The following is a 21,602-nucleotide window of genomic DNA, read 5'->3' on the forward strand; positions in this document are numbered from 1 at the left end:
GAGTAGTTTGTAAAGCAGAAAAGGGTGACATTAACTGTCATGAAATATTTGAATGTCATGAAGTTTCTGATAAGTTGTTCTCCATCTGCACAGGGGACAGAATATGAAGAAATCGATTTAATTATAGCAGGAGTTTTATTAGACATAAAGAAAGGCTTCTTAATTTTAAGTGAACTTATATAGTGGAACAGGCTACCAAGGGATTTTTTATTCCTAGAGTTCTTTAAAAATAAGATTTAAATTCTGAAAGCAGGAGGATGAATCAAATGAACTACTGATAATTTTTCTACCCTTAGAATTTTATTAATAGGTGGTAATTGACAAGACCATAAAAGATTATTTTCATTCTAATTTCCTTAACATATATAGCTAAGGATGCAGGCAAAGAATCATTTCACTTCTGTCATCATGAACCAAATTTGCATTGACAATCAGACAATCAATACATCATGCTTGTATTCCTTTTTTTCAAACCAATAGCTTTTGTGTTTTTATTGCTAACCATGGACTTTACAGAATTTTAGTAGACAACATGTGTGTAGTAAACAAAGCAAACTGTGAAACAAACAAAACTCATAAAAGGAACAAATGTGTAATAACAAGTGTATTATTTTGTTTTACCATACTACTATTTTAATGAAAATTAATTATGTTGCACTTTAAGATTTAGATAACTTTCCTTATGGATCTCTGTGTCATATGTAGTGCATATATTTTTATTTTAAATCTCATTTTACCAACATGGAAACTAAAGCTCTTAGCGGTTAATTAGCTTTCCAATGATTCATGCAACTGGAAATCCCTGGAACTGGAATATAAATGAACGATCCTGGAATCATTCATTCAACAAGAATATATTAAGAAAGAGTAATGGTTCTCAACTCTTTGTGTGTCATGGGCCCATTTTCAATCTGGCAAAATGTATGAACCCTTTCTCAGAATAATAATTTTAATATAAAAATAAACAATTTATAATTACAAAAAGAGCAAAATGTATTGAAATCCAGTAAACAAAATATTATTTTTTTAAAGTTCACAAAGCTCAGGTTCAGAATACCTTAAATAGAGTATATATTTAGAGCTAGAAGGGATCTTAGAGATCATTAGTTGAACCCCTCATTTTATAGATGAGGAAACTGAGGCACCAGGAGGTTCTGACTTTTCACAGATCAAATAGGTAGTCAGTGCTCAGATTTGAACCCAAATACACAGTCTGCAAGTGTATTATATTGTCTTGCTCATTTCATTGTAACATGATTCTGTGCCTGACACAGTATTAGTCACTGGGGATTCAAAGGCAAGAAATCTTTCCCTACCCTTAAACAGCTTATGTTTTCTTAGGGTAAAATGGCACGTACACATAAAAATAAATACAAGTATTTACAAAGTTAATATGAAATAATCTAGGGATAAAATGGCAGTAGTGACTAGGAGTTTATGTAAAAATTGGCACTTGGATTTTGGGCTAAAGAGGTGGAAAAGAATTCTATGAAGGTAGATTCTGTTGAAAAGCTATACAAGGGGCGGCCAGGTAGCACAGCGAGTAAGAGCACCGGCTCCAGTGTTGAGAACACCTGGAGATAGAATCCCGGGCTCAGACACTTAGCACCCACCCAGTAACACCTGGCCATGTAACCTTGAGCAAGTTACTTAACCCCAATTGCTTAGGGGAGGCCAGGTGGCTCAGCGAGTAAGAGCACCGGCTCCAGTGTCGGGATGACCTGGATCAAATCTGGGCTCAGGTACTCAGCACCATACCCAGAGATAATAACTGGCCGTGTAGCCTTGAGCAAGTTACTTAACCCCAATTGCTTAAAAAAAAAGCTATACAAAATCACTTATTCTGAAGAGAAGCTATCATGTATAGAGTTTTGTTTCCCTGGACTAAAGAATGAATTAAGGAAAATAACATATCTTCAAAGGTAGACTTGATTTAGATCACAATATGGCTTTAAATGACAGTGCAGTTCATATTTTATCCTAGAGGTAACTAACTTTTTGAGCAAGGGAGTATCACAGTAACATTTAATTTGGGGACATCAATTTGACATCTCTGTGGAGAATAGAATTTGGATAGAGAAGAGACTGAGAAATTTGAAATGGGAACACCTATTACATGACTATTACAATTGCAGTGATGAAAGCCTGAACTTCAGGCAATTATGTGAGTAGAGCAAAGGAGATGTATGTGGGAAATTCTCTGGAGGTAGATAGGATAAGAGTGTCAATTTTATAGATATTGTGTCTGGGTGTAGGTCTGGGAATGATTTCAGGTCAAGATATGAGGGCAAATTTGAGTCTAGCATCATTTTTCCTTCAACATGTGGCCTCCACTGTATTGTATACATGTCTACAATTTCATAAATGAATGTATATCTTAATATGGTTAGCTGTGTAAGAAAAACTTTTAGAATATATGTTAAATATTTGCATTGTACTAGAGAAATAACAAAGTATTCTGGAGGAAGAACAGAAAAGGAGTTATTTCTTAGTTACAGATTCATATTTGATTCAACCAAGATTTCCTCCAAATAATTTATGTTCCTAGATTATCTTGCAGAGAGGACTTGATCTATGAAACATAAATAAATAAACTAAATAAAAGGAGTCACTTTAAAAATAAGCAAAATAATATATTTTATGACTGTCAAAACTTTTACAAGGATAGGAGAAATGAGTTGAATGAGACTGATGATTATTTGACCAGTTGAGTTTTAGTTAAGTAATAATTTATTCATTCAACAAAGGATGAATTTGGGGCTGAGTAATGTGACTGCCTAGGCTAACAACTAGGAAGAAAACAAGCAGACTCACACTATTCTCCATAGCAGTTCATGGCTTACTTAGGTTTTGTGCAATGTAAAGAGTATAGGTACTATAAATTTGATGGCCTGCATTCAAGTCAAGTCCAACTCTATCAGTTATGACTTTGGGTACTTTAACCAAGTCAGTTAATCCCTTAGTTTCCTTATCTGTGAAAGTGTAATGTAATGATGCTTCTATCAATCTGGCAATGTGCCACTGTCATCTTATGTCAAGCTCTATTAATAGGGTTATAGAGTACAGAATAAGGATGTTATGAATCTTGCTCTGTGTTACTCTAGTCAGACTATATAGAACACATTTTAATCAATTCTGTACATGAGGGTAATATAGAGCTACATGTGCAGGCTACATCACATTATTAATACCTGGAACTTAGAGAGCTAGGAGAAATCAGATTTTGTCTTTAAAATATACCTATTTGAAATATATTTGAAATTACAATTTTAAAATATCCCCATAATTTTCTTATTGCTTTTCTCTTTGGCATTTCAGAGTTATTTCAAATTTAGAACAGGATGCTGAGATAGCAATTAGCCTTATAACACTTGTATTTGCTTTTTGACCCAAGAAATGGATGGGCTCTCTTATTTTTTTTTCTATTCCTGCTCAAACTTTATAATTTATTTTGCAGTTCTTGCAATTTATTCATAAAAGCAATCGTCCAACTGACAATATAATAAAGATCAAAATAAAGAAATAATCAAATAAACATTCGGAAGGAGGATTATATAAAGAGCTGGGATTTAACAGGAAGAAGAAAATGAATGAACAACATGCAAATAAGTAATGAATTTGCTTTTTTTCTGTGTTCCTTTCAAGGTCTGCCTGGACTTTCGCTTTCACTTCTACCTATCTCCTTTTCCTGCCTATCTCCCTTTCCTCCCTGTCTTCCTTCCTTCCTTCCTTCCTCCCTCTCTTTCTCCCTACTTCCCTCCCTTCCTTCCTTTCCTCCTTTCCTCTATTCTTCCTTCCTTCCTTCTTTTGTTCATTCCTTCATTCATCCATTCCTTCATTTCTTCCTTCATTCCTTCCTCCCTCCCTCCCTTCCTTTTTTCCTTCCTTGTTCCCTCCTTCTCTTCTTTCCCTTCTGTCTCTTTCTTCCCCCCTAACCTTTCCTCCCTCATAACCTTCACCACCACCTCTCTCCCTCCCTTCTTTTCCTTTCTAATTGTACATTTGGTACCATTTTAAAATGAACATTTTTATCATAAAATCTTATAACACACTTTAGAATCATTACATATTAGTTTAAAGAATTTTTTTCAGGTTACATAATATATTAACTATACTGAGTTTTTCTGTATGTTCTGTTGGAAAAACACATGAATATTTTTGATAGTATAGAATCCCTGCAGAAAGAAAGAAAGAAAGAAAGAAAGAAAGAAAGAAAGAAAGAAAGAAAGAAAGAAAGAAAGAAAGAAAGAAAGAAAGAAAGAAAGAAAGAAAGAAAGAAAGAAAGAAAGAAACCCATGCCTTTCCAGGAATTTATCATTTATATGTTGTGAGTCAAAGCTTTATTTTCTTTCTAAAAACATGAGTCAACTTCACATGTAGAAGATAAACTGTGTTTCGGAACGTGCATTGTAGGGGAGTTTCAATAATTGTCTGGAATTATATAATATGTATGTATGTATACCTATGAATATATGTGTACATATACATGCATATGTATGTATGTATACATATATACAAACACAGAGTGTCAATACCTATATTCAAGGGCGACTAGGTGGTGCAGTGAATAGAGCAACAGCCCTATAGTCAGGAGGACCTGAGTTCAAATCTGGCATCAGACACTCAACAGTTACTATCCACGTGACTTTGGGCAAGTCACACAAATGTTCTGTGGCTAGGATGCCAAAAGTAAAGAAGTAGAAAATGATTTTTAATCCTATAGTGTGCAAATGCTTTGTTGACTTTGCTACATAATCAAAGACTGTTAAAAAACACTTATCCTTTTATTGTATAATCTTGAGATTCCTTTCACAGATCTTTCTTGGTCATGATAGATGCATTTTTGTATATTTCAATATTCTAATTACAATTACTTAGAATTTTTTCTGTGATAGTCATTAATACATAGTCTATATATATTTTTTCAGCTTGTATGTGTGTGTGTGTGTGAGTGAGTGAGTGTGTATAAGTAGCAGAAGTCATTTAACAAGAATTTACTTAGAACCTACTGCATGTCTGACCCTATACTAAGCTCTGGGAGAACACCTCCCCCCCCCCGAAAAAAAATATAGCTATTATTTCAGGGAGCTCACAGTCTAATTGTGGAGACAACAGGCAAACAACTATGTACTAATAATCTATATACAGAATAAATTGGAGATAACAGAGAGAAGTCATTATCATTTAGGAGAATTTGAAAGTCTCACAAAAGATGAGATTTGGCTTATAGAAAGGGATAGGTAGCTTACACTCTCCATGCTTTAAATCAGTCTATATAGTAAAGGGTTTACTTATATAAATATTTGATAGAATTAACATTTGTAGTGTCTTAAAAAATTTTTAACTTGTTTTATGCCAAGAAAAATTTCAATATCTTACCTTTTTTCACCATTTGAAAATAGTATTAGGGGCATAGTATCATGGATTTAGATTTGGAAGGGACTTTGGATGTAATTGAGTCCAATCAGCTTCAAGGGAAGAAAATGTGACTTAGGAAGTTAAAATGTCTCTAAGTCATACATTTATATATTTGAAAGGTACTTTAGAGGTCGTCACGTCCAATGCCTTTATTCTATAAATTAGGAAAATGAACAACAGAGAGGTTAAGTACTTGGTAAGCTTTTCACAGTTAGTAATCATCTGAGGGAAGATTTTATTCCAAGTCCCTCATTCCAAGTGCAGCATTCCCAGATCCTATGACACTAATTCTAGGGATTACTAGTGTTTTTTTTTCTAATACATTATGTAGAAAACTCTTTTGAATTCTCAAATTTATTAGCATAGACTTGTGTATTGTAATTTCTGATAATTTTATTGATTTCTTTTGACCTCATGGTAATTCTTTGTTAATCTTGATTATTTTAGCCAGATATTTCAAAAAATAGCTTGCAAATTATTTATAAATTTATTTTTCATGTCAAAATAGCTTGTATTTATCATTTCAATTTTAAATTTTACTATCTATCTGACTTTTGCCATTTCATGTTTTCTGCTGTTTTTGTCCTTTCTCGGCTTGATTGTTTTTTGGGAGGAGGGTAGCACAGAATCAATTACATTTCTCTCTTATCAATATAGGTATTCAGGCAAAAAAGAATTTGCCTCTGAATTTCTTTCTTCTAATACTCTCAAGAGTATAAGCATTTTTCCATTCACCTAAGCTGACAACCTAAGTGTCATCCTAGAATCTTCCCTCTCTTTCACCACACACATCCAACAAATTGTTAAGTTCTGTCTTTTTTACATAACATCTCTCCTATATGTCATCTTCATCCCTTTACAATGCAACCATTCTATTGTAGTCCCCCAGAAACATCATACCTACACTATTAAAATAGGTTGCAAATTGGTCTCCCTGCCTAAAGATTCTCATCATTCCAATCTATCCTCTATTCAGATGCCAAATTAATCTTCCTAAATATTAGATCATCTGACCATATCATCCCTCTATTCAACAAGTTCTAATGAATCCCCTTTTCCTACAAGATCCAAATACAAAATAGTCCATTTGATTTTTAAAGTCTTTCATACCCTTTTAAGTCTCACACTTTTTCTCTCTCCTAATCCCCACATCCACCACATTCTGTGAACCAGTGACTTTGGCCTCATTGCTGGCCCTCATGCATAAAACTCCATCCTACAACTCTATGCATTTTCATCAATTGTCCCCTATTCATGGAATTATCTCCCTCCTAAACTCTCTATCTTAGCTTCTCTTGAATCCTTCAAGAATCAGCAAAAATCCTACCTTCCTCAAGAAGCCTTTCCAATTACATTTTTTTCTTAGTATTACATCTTTTTTCCGACGTCATCTCCAAATTATACTGAATATATTTCGCTTGTTCATATTTGATTGCATGTTGTCTATGACCACAACATGACAAGTTCTTTGAGCTCAGGAAGTAATTTTTTGCCTTTCTACCCACAGCACTCAATTCATAGTGGATGTTTATTAAAAGCTGTTGACATTTTCCAAGTTGATGATGATGCAATCCCATCGAATTCAATAAACAGTACTTGAATTGTTATGCCATTACTTATTATATGATCTCTTTATTGTTATAATTGCCTGTTTAACTCAATCATCACTTAATTTAAAAAAGTTTACATAGAGTCTCCACATCTTTATTAATTATATCATAGTTTTCTATGAGTTTTGAAGTCTTATTATTCATAAGCATAAACTTTCTGTATATCAATTTACATATGTATAGAAACACACACATATGCTTGTGAATTATATGATAGATAATATCTTATATACAACAAATGTATACATATATGTATACATATTTCTGTAAACCCATTGCTTCTTATAAGTCTTTGAGATTTTCTTTTATTAATTCTCGGACAAAATTATTTTTTATCATTACTGTTATTTGGTCCAGACTGTGATTTCTTATGTAGTGAGCTTCAGACAAGGAAAATTTTTTGTTCATGTAGATCAGCAACTTTTTTGAAGCTTTGATCTTAGAGAGTTATCTGAGGCACTGAATAGATAAATGAATTGTTTGGGGTTAAACAGTCTGTGTAAATCATATTCAAATGTGAAACATAAATATGTCTGTCTCTGTGGCCAACTTTCAATGAACTATGCCCATATTAACTTGCTAGAATTTGCATACGTGTATGTATATCTCTATGTGTATGCATGAATGTATTCATGTATATGTATGTATCCATATGTATTATGTATTGTGTATGTATGTAGAGGCATACCTCAGAGATATTGCAGGGTTGGTTTCAGCTCTCCACAATAGGGGGAATGTCACAATAAATTGAGTCGCATGATTTTTTGTTACTCTGTGCAGATAACAGTTATGTCTATAGTATACCACAGTTTATTGAGTTTGTAATAGTATTATGCCTAAAAAATATATTACCATAATTTTAAAATGATTGCTAAAATGCTAAATTTGCTCTGAATTTCAGAGAGTTATAATCTTTCTGGTGTTGGAGAGTTTTGCCTTGATGTTGATGGCTGTTGATCAGAGTGGTGGTTGCTAAACGCTGCAGTCACTGTGGCAATTTCTTAAAATAAGAGAACAATAATGGTTACCACATTGATTGACTTCCTTTCACTTGAACATTTAGAGACAATTGTAGGGTTATTAAGTGACCTAATTTGTATATTGTTGTGTTTCAGGGAATAGGCAGTATAAAGGAAAGGACAGAAGTAGGGACCTGTTGGTCAATGGAACAGTCAGAAAACAAACATTTTTTGATTAAGGTCACCATCTTATATGAGCTTCATTTATGGTATTCCAAAGCAATTACAATAGTAGCATTAAAGATCACTGATAAGAGATCAAATATAATAAAAATGAACAATTTTATGATATTATGAGTATTTCCAAAATGTAACACAGAAACACAGACTGAATACATGATGTTGGGGGGGGAAATGGTCCAATTAGACTTCCTTGATGAAGGTTTGCTAGAATTCTTCAATTTTTAAAAAATACATATGATGTCTTTGTAGTGCAATAAATTTAAGCACAATAAAATGAGGTATGTTTATACATCTATTTACCTGTATGAACATATTTATGGGTAAATTTCTGTATTTATGATTGATATAGTATCATTTTACATAGTATCTTTAAACCTAAAGTATCCTTGTTTTAATCTTTTATTGCTTTCTACCTTTATCTAGCTTTTTTCTACCTTTATGAACTCTTCCATAAAATGGAGGTGGATAGCAGAAGGGATTAAAAACCATAATGCTACTGTTTGCTGTCTAAAAGAAACACATTTCAGACAAGAAGATTGGCACAAGGTAAAGATAAAACCCTGGAGTAGAATATATTAAGTAAAAAAAAAAGCAGGGGTAGCAGTCTTATCTCAGATAAAGCAAAAGCAAAAATAGATCTAATTAAAAGAGATAAGGAAGGAAGCTATATCCTGCTAAAAGGCACCATCGAGAATGAAAAACATCATTACTTAACATAAACACACACACGCACACAGTGGCATAGTGTCTAAATTCATAGAGGAAAATTTAAAGGAATTAGAGGAAGAAAGATAGCAAAACAATAGTAGTGGGGGACCTTAATAGCCACCTCCTGTAACTAGATAAATCTAAACTCAAAATAAAACATGAAAGAAGTTAAGGAGTTGAATAGAATTTCGGAGAGGCTAGATATGATAGATCTCAGGATAAAAGTGAATAGGGTTAAAAAGGAATATACATTTTTCTCAGTGGAATATAACACATACATGAAAATTGACCATGTACTAGGGCATAAAAAACTCACAGTTCATCGCAGAAATATTCAATGCATCATTGTCAGACCCTGAAGCAATAAAAATCAGATGCAATAAAGGGCAATGGAAAGATAGAGTAAAAACTAAATGGAAACTAGCCAATTTAATTTTAAGAATGAGTGGGTCAAAGAAGAAATTATAGAAACAATCATTAACTTCATTCAAGAGAATGACAATAATGAGACAACATACCAAAATTTGTGGGATGCACCAAAGGCAGTTCTTAGGAGAAATTTTATATCCTTGATTTCATGCATGAACAAATTAGAGAAAAGGAAGGTTAATGAATTTGGTATGAAATTGAAAAAGCTAGGAAAACAACAAAATGAAAATTACCAATTACATATTAAATTAATACTAATACTAAATTAATACAGATAACCAAATGAGAGGTTAATAAAATTGAAATTAAGAAAATTATTTAATTAATAAATAAAACTAAGAGCTGGTTTTATGAAAAAAAATAAAATTGATAGATCCTTAGTCAATATGATAAAATAAAAGAAAAAAGAAAACTAAATTATGTCTTTCAAAAATCCAAAAGCAAGAGATAGAAAGAGAATTTGCATTTAAAGTTAGCATAGACATTATAAAATATTTGGGAATCTACCTGCCAAAACAAACCCAGGACTTATATTTACACAACTACAAAACACTTTTCACACAAATAAAGTCAGATCTAACTAATTGGAAAAACATCAATTGCTCGTGGATGGGTTGAGCTAATATAACAAAAATGATAATTTTACCTAAATTAAATTAAATATTTAGTGCCACACCAGTCAATTTCACCAAAAAAAATACTTTATAGAACTAGAAAAAAATACTAGCAAAATTCATTTAGAAGAAAAATAAAGTGTGTAGAATATCAAGGGAATTAATGAAAAAAATGCTGTTAGGTGGCCTAGCTATACCAGAGTTTTATCCGTATTATAAAAGAGCAGTCATCATAACTACTTGGAACTGGCTGAGGAATAGAGCAGTGGATGAATGTAATAGACTGGGAACACGAGACTCATCAGTCAATGATTATAGTAATCTACTGCTTGATAAACCCAAAGACCCCAGTTTTTGGGATAACAACTCTCTATTTGAGACAAACTGTCAGGAAAACTGGAATATAGTATGCCTAAACTGGGCATGAACCATTATCTAAAACCATATACTAAAATCAAGTCTAAATGAGTGCATGATCTAGGTATAAAAGCTGATGCTCTAAGCAATCTGGGAAATCAAGGAATAGGTTACCTGTCAGATTTGTGGAGAGGGGAAGATTTTATGAACAAAAAAGAATTAGGAAACATTATAAAATGAAAAATGGATCATTTTGATTACATGAAATTGAAAAGCTTCTGTACAAACAAAGCCAATGTAACCAAGGTTAAGAGGGAAGTGGAAAATTGGGAACACATTTTTACAACCAATGACTCTGACAAAGGCCTCCTTTCTAAAATATACAGAGAATTGAGTCAAATCTATAAGAATACAAGTCATTCCCCAATTGATAAATGGATAAAGGATATGAATAGGCAGTTTTCAGAGGAAGAAATTAAAGATATCTTCCTGCATATGAAAAAATGCTCTAGATCATTGTTGATTAGAAAAATGCAAATCAAAATAACTCTGAGGTACCATATCTCACTGGTCAGATGGGCTAAGATGACAAAATAGAAACATGACAAATGCTGGAGAGAATGTGGACAAATTGGAACACTAATGCATTGTTGGTGGAGTTTGGAACTGATTTAATCATTCTGGAGAGCAATCTGGAACTATGCCCAAAGAGCTATAATTAATTTCCTAACCTTTGGCCCAGGAATACCACTTCATGGCTTGTATTCCACAGAGACCATACAAGTGGGAGGAAGAGCAATATGTACAAAAATATTCATAGCAGCTCTTTTTGTTGTGGCAAAGAATAGGAAATTAAGGGGATGCCAAACAATTGGAGAATCATTAAACAAGTTGTGGTATATGAATGTAATGGAAAACTATTGTGCTTTAAGAAATGAGGAGTGGATGAACTTCATATTTACCTGGATAGGCTTATATAAACTGATGCTGAGTGAGAAGAGCATAACCAGGACAAATTTGTACACAATTACAAACACAACATATGTGCGACGACCAACTTTTATAGACTGGACTCTTCTCAGCAATGCAGGGTTAGAAGTCAACTCCAAAAGATTAATAATGGAAATAGACGTCAACATTCAGAAAAAGAACAAGAAAGAATAGAGTTTAAATGCAAGATTGAAGCAAACTAGGCACTCTCTGTCTTTTTCTTGTTTGGTTTTATTTCCTCTTTCCTGTTTTTCATTCCATATTATACAATTCTACTTTGAATTGAATTGAATCCTGTAAACTAAAAGTAAACAAACAAATTAATAAGGAAAAAAATAAAAAATTAATAACTCTAAATAATTCTGTCATAGAAAAAGAAGTTGAATATTTCTGAACTCCTTAAGAAGAAAATCCTAGAACCAGGCGGTATACAAATGAATTTTACCAAGCATTCATGGAACTATTAATCCCAATAGTGTAGAAAGCATTTGAAAAAAAAATATATGATGAAGTACTACAGAATTCCTTTTGTGACCAAAACAAAATTATTTTGATACTGAAAGCCAGGGAGAGCAAAAAGAAAGAAAAAATTTAATAAACTAATTTACTTAATGAATATTGATGCAAAAAATTTTAAATAGAATACTAGCAAAAGATTATAGCAATATGTCACAAAGATCATACAATATTACCAGGTGGTATTTATATGAGCAATGCAGCATTGGTACAATATTAGGAAAATAATCAGTACAAATGACCAAATTGATAACCAAAAGCTCCTAAATCACATTACTATTTCAATATACACAGAAAAATACTTAGACAAAACACAGCCCTCATTCTGATTAAAAACACTAGAAAGCATAAGAGTCAATAAAACCTTTCTTTTAAAAATATATTTTGTTTTTATTCCAATTACACATAAAAGCAATTTTTGCAGTTGTTTTTTTTTATTTTTGAGATCCAAATACTCTCCCATTCTTTTCATTCATCATCAAAAAAGTAACCAATTTGATATGTTTTGCATATATCACTCATGCAAACATATTTCGACATAAGCTCTGTTGTGAAAGAAATCACATATCCTGCTCCTCCCCCCCCAAATACATTTTGAAAAGCATGCTTTTCTCTGCAGTAAAATTCCACCACTTCTTTCTCTGCAGATGGAAAGTATTTGTTATCATAAATCATTTGGAATTGTCTTGGATCATTGTAATACTGTGATTAGCTAAGTGATTACAAGTTGATCAGTGTATAATACTGTTGTTACTGTTACTGTGTACAATACTTATCTGGTTCTGCTTATTCCAATTTGTAAGAGTTCGTGTAAGTTTTTTTTCCCAGTTTTTTCTGAAAGTATCCTACTGGTCATTTCTCATGACACAATAGTATCCCATCATATCCCACAACTGGTTCAACCATTTCCCAACTAATGGGCATCGTTTCAGTTTCCCAGACTTTGTCACAACAAAAAGAGTTGCTATAACTATCTTTGTAAATACAGGTCTTTTCCCTTATGTTTTTTTAACTTCTTTGGGATACATATCTAGTATTTATATTTCTGGTTCAAAAAATATGTATAGTTTCAAAATATTTTGAGCACACTTTCAAATTGCCCTCTAAGATGTTGAGATCAGGTTACAACTGCATCAACAATGCATTTGTGTCTCTATTTTTATACATTCACTTCAAAATTTGTTATTTTCCCTTTCTATTATATTAGTCAATATGATGGATGCCAGAAGTTACTCAGAGTTGTCCTATTTTGCATTATTTGCAGGAAATACAAAGACAACCTCTGAAAAGGTGTCTCTGAAGAACTTTGAAGAACTGTGTGTAGGGGTAGAGCCAAGATGGTGGCATAGAGGAAGGAAAATTCTTTATGCCCCCTCCATAACCACATCAGATACCTATAAACATGACTCTAAACAATCTTTATGGCTATAGAACCCACAAAGTGACAGAGAGAAATAAACCTCCCACTGAAGACAGCCTAGCAGGCCATCAGAAAGGATACATCACAGCATGCTGGGAACAGAACCAAGTCCAACATGAGTCTGCAGTTTTAACTGCATGATGTCCCAACCAGCCCCAGCTGGAGGGACTTCAGGAGAGTAGATCATAAGCAGCTGTGGCAATTTCCAGAATTATTAACCCATAAAAGCCAAAGACAAAGTGAGAGTTCAGTGTTGATTTTCTGATCCAGGAGTGTGGTCTGGTCTCTGCCCCTGGAGGGAGAAATGGCTGAAGTTCAGCAGCCATGCAGCCATGACCCTCTAGCAGTTTCAGAGTTTCTGGCCTGAAGATTTTAGGGGGAACAATTGACTTGTCTGAGGGGAAATCCCTCTTGCTTTAACCTACTTGGATCTGGATTGTTGCTTAGTGTGAAGGTCCTGGGGTGTGTGATCAGTGTGCCAGAGCCAGCAGAATCTTCTAAGAGGGTACCCAACTAATAGCTCTGGCAGCTGCAAAAACACCAGTGATTTGGGACAAAGCTCTTCTCTAAGGAAGCAGAGTTATAATGTGGCAAAAAAACTCAAAAGTCAAATAATGGAGTGGCAACATGACCAAGCAAAGGAAGAAAAGCAAGCACAACAATATGACTTTGGATTCCTTTTTTGCAGACAAATAATATCAAAGCGTGGAACAGAAGGAAGACAACTAAGTCAGAACTCTGCACCTAAAGCTTCCACAAAAAATATGAACTGGTTACAGCCCAAAGAGGAGCTTCAGAAGGATTATGAAAACAAAATAAGAGAAGTGGAGAAAAAATTTCAAAGAGAAATGAGAATGATACAAGAAAACCATGAAATGAGAGTCAACATCCTGACTGAGGACAATAACACGTTAAAAAATAGACAACTCAAATGGTAAAAGAGACTCAAATAGTGAATGAGGAAAAGAATGTCTTAAAAAAGCCGAATTTGCAAGATAGAAAAAGAATCTCAAAAGTTCACTGAAGAGAATCATTTCTACAGAATTAGATTGGAGCAAACAGAAGCTACTGACTTTATGAGAAGTAAAGATACTGCCTCCCATTTTCCAGGATTTCTTTTAGGGTTCTATTTTATGGTTGTTTCTTTGTTCAGAGGTGATCATATGACAGGGACAATTCTTTACTGCTTACTCCACCATCTTGGATTCTGGATGTGAGATACAAAAAAGTTGGTAAAATATCAATTTCTTATGGGTAGACCAAATCAATCTAATAAAAATGAAAACTCTAAGTTAATTTAGTTGTTTAGTTCCAAAATAAAGTACCAAAGAATTATTTTATAAAGTCAGAAAAAAAATAACAAAATTCATCTGGAAGAACTAAAGGTCAAGAATAACAATGGAATTAATGAGAAAAAATGGAAAGGAAGGTGGCCTAGTAGTACTGCATTTGAAACTATAACACAAAGTGATAAGCAGTAGATTGGTGGATCATTAGAATAGGTTAGGTACAACATAAAAAGTACTAAATGATCATAGTAATCTAGTGTTTGCTTCACCCAAATATCAACACTTTTGTCATAAAAACTAAACATTTACCAAAAATTATCAGGAAACCTGGAAAGCTGTTTGACACAATCTATGTCTAGACCAGCATTTTATACTATACACACATCAACAAAGATCAAGTTAAAAGGGATAAATGACTTAGATATAGAGAATTATATCAAAACAAATAATGGGAGTATGGAAAAAGTTACATGTCATTTCAAGGGATAAGGAAGAAATTTATAATCAAAATAGGGAAAGAGAGTGAGAGGGTTTTACTGGGATGGGAATATAAAATCTTCCCTGCCCCTTGGATAGGTGTGAGTGACTCTGAAAACCTTCCCTGATTTGAGAATATACTCTGCCCCATAATAGGCTGAATGTGGTCACATGGAGCCTGTGGTGGGAGGCTTGTCTTTCAAGAATGCCCACACCTGGTTGCTTTTTGAATGGGCAGTGCACTGGTCAATAGTGCTGTGACATTCTGTGATCCAGGAGAAGGCTATATATACTCTGATCTGAGGTTTTGTTTTGGGGCTCACTTTTAGAAGAGTTATGTGATCTGACCAGATGAGACTCTGGGTAGTCGTTGAGCCCCCCAGCTTTGAAAACCCAGATATTGCTGCTTCCCTCTCTGGTAACTGACCAGGCATGGAAGTAATGGTCAGACAGCTGGAAGCCTGTATGCTGACTTTTTCACCTGAACTAGGTAAATGACATATGTTTGATTAAAGCTAGATTGTTACCCCATTTTGAGTTGCTTTCTTTTAGAAAAGCAGATGTAAGAAACTGTGTTGGCTGTCACCCTGGGTATTCTAGGGTGTTTGCTGTTACAGAGAGAGAGAGAGAGAATTATATACAGGATAAAGAGGAAATAACCAGCAGACAAAAGGTACTAGAATTAAGAAGAGTTGAGGAAACTTTCCAGTAAAAGATGGGATCAGATTTAGGGGTTGTATAACAATTTTCACCAGGATTTTTCAAACAAAGACTTTGATAACAACTTTTTTTTTAATGTTGGAGGAAGGATATTGGTTAAGGTAAAAATGAGATTAAAAGGTCATTTCTTCCTTTGGGATTTTGTGGCACATCACTAGGTGTCTATGAAGATCCATGAAATAATGTGTCAAGGACGATATAAATTCTATACACTTAAAATAATCTTTATAATTTGATTGGTTTCAGAGTATCTTTATTATAATTTTGATAGAAGAAAATCGACAAATTCTACTAACAGCATTGCTATTTACATATTTCCATGTGAAGTAAAGCTTGGGAATACTGAGATGTCAAAGGAATGAGATGAATTATTTGGCTCTGCGAGAAATTTCCCACCTCAGTCAAAATGATTTGAAAATGTGATCCAAGCCAGATTAATAACACCTTGCATTTTACAGGAAGATTTAGAGAGATATAAAGTGTAAAAGAATTTTTGCCTCTTTGCAGCTTATTTGTTTTTTTTTTTTTTGATGCTTTAGAGACCAAAGTTAAAAATGATGTTAATTTGAAAAATAAGGTAATAGCTTAACTCAGAGAGACTTTGGTTATTTGTGGCTGCAAAGCCCCACTGGGATAATGATACTTAATTCTCCACATTCTGTGAAGTAACTTTGTATTTTAGTAGTAACTTTGTGTATTTTGGTCGTCACCTAAAATGCCAATTTGGCATCCCAAGTGAGCATAAGTAGCTGTTTAGCCACAGAAAAAATATTCCATTTTACAAATTATACAGAGGGACTTATTTTTCAGCTTCAAAAATATCCTGTATCAGGAAATTGTTCTTGAAACAATTCTTCATTCTTATGTCTGGTAAGAAAACAAGGTTTAAAAAAAAATAACCATTTTTACAAAATGCACAGCCAAAAGAAAATTGTCTGGAAATCATCTATAGATTGTTATCTATATCTATAGCTACAGAGGGTAAATGCAATTATTTCATTCATTTATCTTATTGTATTGTTGAAGTTGTGGCACAGAGAAATTAAATGATTTGCCTATGGCTACTTCTTTTCATTCAGTTAGAGTTTACAGTCAAGAGACCCCTGGTACCTTTTTAATACAATAATTTCCTTTTCATTCTTCTTTTTCCCTCTCCTTCTTTCCTTTCTTCTTTCCCATATTACCTCCCTTGATTGACAAAAGGAAATATAAACTACATGAGTTTACATGCAGTTACTGCATTTTTCCTTTAGTAATAGAGCATTGAATATATTAATCACAAAATGTAAGGATTACAAGGGTTTTGGTGCAATATCCAAAATGTTGACAGACATTACAAGCTTGATTTCCCTCTAGCACCTTCCTGAAACTTATGCATGTTTCAAGATATTTTTCACACTGGTCACTAATCACTGGTCACTACAAAGAGTGATCTGAATTAAAAAAAAAAGGTACATGAAAAAGAAACACATGTGCTTCAAAAAGACTCATCAGAAGATACTGACCATGTAGGAAACCGAGCTGCCAACACTGAAATACAGAGAAGATACAGTATTTACCAATTTCTGAGATGCAAATTCTTTTAGTTAATGTCTACCGTTGGCTCACAAAAGGCTTGAAAATGACGCCGACAGAGCCCTGCTCTTGGCTCAGATATTTATCAACTGTGTGTGAGATACTTAATCTCTTTAAGGGTTAGGTTCCTTATTTGTAAAATGGTGATAGCAATTTTTTCTCACTTTGAGATTTAAACACCTAGTAAATTGTGAAATACTACATATATATTATACATGTTTTGCTATTTGAAAAATGTTATATATGCAGCTATAAATATCACTAAAAACTACAGCAACAGTATAGCAAAATGGGTAAAGAGGTAAGCTAAAGTGATGAAAATTTATTTACAAATCAAAATTCCGGTACTTAACGTCTGCATGACCTGGGCAACTCATTTAATCTTTCTGTATTTCAGTCAATTCTCTGAAACTTACCTATTTTGTTGTAAATAGACTATGACCTGCATGAATGGATGATGCTCAAATATTTGTATCTCAATAATGACTAAATAACAGATCCCTAGCGTATTCTAATATTATTATCCTATTAATGTATGACATAATGTGTTTTTACATAATAATGTAAAATATAAAATCAGGGCAACAGATTATTTCTCTGGAAGACAAGGTGATTTTTTTTTATCATTACCCTTCTTTCTTAAGTATTTTCCCCTAAAGGACCCCAATATGGCATTCATATCTGGTCATTTATTTAAAAAATAATGCCTGAGTTTGTATATTTGTCTTTGACATGGTATAGAGAAATTTAAAATTTTGAGATGTTATGGACAGAAGATGGTGTAATCTGGATTGATCTGAGAGAGAAATACTGGGATCTGATTCAGCAGAACTATTAGGAAAATAATAATTTTTTTGAATATTTTCTATAAAAGGGAGAGAGACATTACCATTGTTTAATTCACGACAATTCAATAAAGATTTTTTTATTCATCCAGTGTTGTATTTTACACTATTTACATGTAAAATATTTAACATTTATTTTAAAAACTGAATTCCAAATTATCTTCCTTCCTTCCTCTACACCCTATCCTCCTCCCCCATTAAAAAAGAAAGCAATTTAATATAGGTTATATGTGCATAGTTATGCAAAACATATCCATAATAGTCATAATGTGAAAGAAAACACAGACCAAAAAAACAGAAGAAAAGTAAAGTAAAAGCAAAAAATCATGCTTCAATCTGTATTCAAACAACATCAGTTTTATCTCTGGGGATGGATAGCATTTTTTATCTTAAGTCCTTCAGGGTTGTCTTCGATCATTATATTGCTGAGAATGGTTACGTCATTCACAGTTGGATATCTCATAATATTGCTGCTGCTTTGAACAAAGGAACTTCATTGGAGGTAGATTAACCCTTTTTATTTTTGTTGCTCATAATTTGGTTTTCTACTTTCTTTTTTTTAATCATATTGACTACAGGCGTATCAATTTTATTGTTTTTTTTTTTTTAAATTACCAGGTCATTTTTATTTACTAAATTTGTTTTTTTTTGGTTTAATTTTATTAATCTCTCCTTGGCCTTTCAATATTTCTAATTTATTATTTAATTGGGGATTTTCAATTTGTTCTTTTTCTAGCCTTTTCAGCTGCACCCCTAATTTATAGACCTCCATTTACTCTATTTTATTTTTGTATGCATTTAGGGATATAAAACTTCCCTTAAGAACCCCCCCCCCCAAGGGCGCAGGCCTGATCAAGTTGGAAGGCAAGTCTTCCCACTAACCACAAGGTCTACTACCAGGCCTAACACCAAAAGGCTGGGACTGGTAAGAGCAAGGTAAGAAGCAAATACAGGGGCCCCTGTCCTGGACAGCAAACACTCCTGGGGCTACCACTTCATAGCCCAGAAATTTAAAAAAAAACCCTTTCAGGACCTCCAAAGTCCAGGATGACAGAGTGAACCTCACTTGCTCCAAACCCCCCCTCTGACCCTGAAAGTATAGTAACTCTTGCCCCAGGGCAAAACCCTCTACAATAAAGTCTTGGGATCCTAGAGGAAGGCAGTGGCTAGGACCTTGCCTCAAAATGGGTAGAAAGCAGACTACAAAGACAAAGACTCTGGAGTCCTACTATCCTCAGAGGGAGGAAACAACCTGAGAGGGAGACAATGTGGACTCCACACCCAAAGCTGAAACTTCAACAGGGAGTGGGTCCCAAGCCAGAAGGCTCTCCTAGATGAGATCAAAAGGAACTTTGAAAACAAAATGAGAGAGATAGATGACAAAATGAATAATTCTCTCAAAACCAAAATAGCAGAATTAGAAAAACATTATGATGAAGAAAACATCTCTCTAAAAAGAAAAGTGTATGATATGGAAAAGGAGCTTCAAAAATTAATCAAGGAAAATGATTTGCTAAAAACTAGAATTAACCAAATGGAAACAAATAACTCTACGAGGAATCAAGAATTAGTCAAGCAAAACAACAAGAATGAAAAATTAGAAAAAGAGGTAAAATACCTCAAAGAAAAAATAACTGACCTGGAAAACAGATTCAGGAGATCTCTCAGATTATTTAATCTGACAATAATAGGCCTACCAGAAAATTATGATGAAAAAATGAGCCTGGGCAACATTTTCCAAGAGTATCCAAATTCCTAGAGGAGAAGGTATAGGAATTAGAGGAAGAAAAACATAGCAAAACTATAGTAGGGGGAGACCTTAATCTCCCCCTCTCTTAACTTGATAAATCCAACCTCAAAATAAACAAGAAAGAAGTTAAGGAGGTGAACAGGATTTTAGAGAGGCTAGGTATGATAGATCTCTGGTGAAAACTGAATAGGAATAAAAAGGAATATACATTCTCCTCAGCGGTTCATGGCACATACTCAAAAATTCAAAATGTTCAAGGGCATAAAACCCTCACAATTCTGTGCAGTAACACAGAAATATTAAATGCATCCTTCTCAGATTATGATGCAATAAAAATTATATGCAAGAAAAGGGCCAGGGAAAGACAAACTAAAAATTAATTGGAAATTACACAATTTAATCCTAAAGAATGAGTGGTTCAAACAATAAATTATAGAAACTATCAGTAATTTCATTCAAGAGAATGACAATAATGAGAAAACATACCAAAATCTGTGGGATGCATTAAAAGCAGTTCTTAGGGGAAGTTTTATATCACTGAGTGCATACGTGATTAAATTAGAGAAAAGGGAGCTCAACGATTGGGCATGCAAATAAAAAACCGAGAAAATGAACAAATTCAAAATACCGAATTAAATACTAAATTAGAAATATTAAAGACAAAAGGAGAAATTAACAAAGGACTCATTTCTAAAATATACAGAGAATTGAGTCAAATTTATAAGAATACAAGTCATTCCCCAATTGATAAATGATCAAAGGATATGAACAGGCAGTTTTCAGAGAAAGAAAATAAAGCTATCTATAAGCACATGAAGAAATGCTCTAATTCACTATTGATTAGAGAAATGCAAATCAAAACAACTCTGAGGTACCACATGTCTCCAGTCAGATTGGCTGAGATAACAAAACAGGAAAATGACAAATGCTAGAGAGGATGTGGGCAAATTGGAAAGCTAATGCATTGCTATTGGAGTTGTGAACTGATCCAGCCTTTCTGGAGAGCAATCTGGAATTATGCCCAAAGGGCTATAAATGCTTTCATACCCTTTGATCCAGCAATACCACTCCTAGGGTTATATCCCAAAGAGATCATAGAAATGAGAGAAAGACCCATATGTATAAAAATGTTTATAGCAGCTCTTTTGCTGGCAGTAAAGAATTGGACATTAAGGGGGTGCCCATCAATTGGGGAATGGCTGAACAAGTTGTGGTATATGCATGTTATGGAATACTATTGTGCTATAAGAAATGAGGAGCAGACGGTCTTCATATTTACCTGGAGAGGCTTGAACGAACTGATGCTGAGTGAGAAGAGTAGAACCAGGAGAAATTTGTACACAATTACAGACACAACGTATGTGTGATGACCATCTTTGATTTACTGAGCTCTTCTCAGCAATGCAGTGATACAAGTCAATCCCAAAAGACTCATGATGGAGAGAAATATGTGCATCCAGAGAAATAACTAGAAAGAACTAGTTTATATCGAGGTGGAAGCAAAATACCTGATCTTTTTTCCTTCTCTTATTTGGTTTTATGTCCTCTTTACCATTTTTCATTCCAGCTGGTACAATCCGTCCTTATAACCTGACTAATATATAATGTAAAAGTATTTACAGATCCTATACTTGACCCTAATCCGCCATGGGAGGGGAGAGAAGGGAGGGGGACAAAACATG

Source organism: Petaurus breviceps, unplaced genomic scaffold (assembly GCF_028583685.1).
Source record: "Petaurus breviceps papuanus isolate PSGF00001 unplaced genomic scaffold, PetGlider_PUasm1.0 125, whole genome shotgun sequence".
NCBI classification, from domain to species: Eukaryota; Metazoa; Chordata; class Mammalia; order Diprotodontia; family Petauridae; genus Petaurus; species Petaurus breviceps.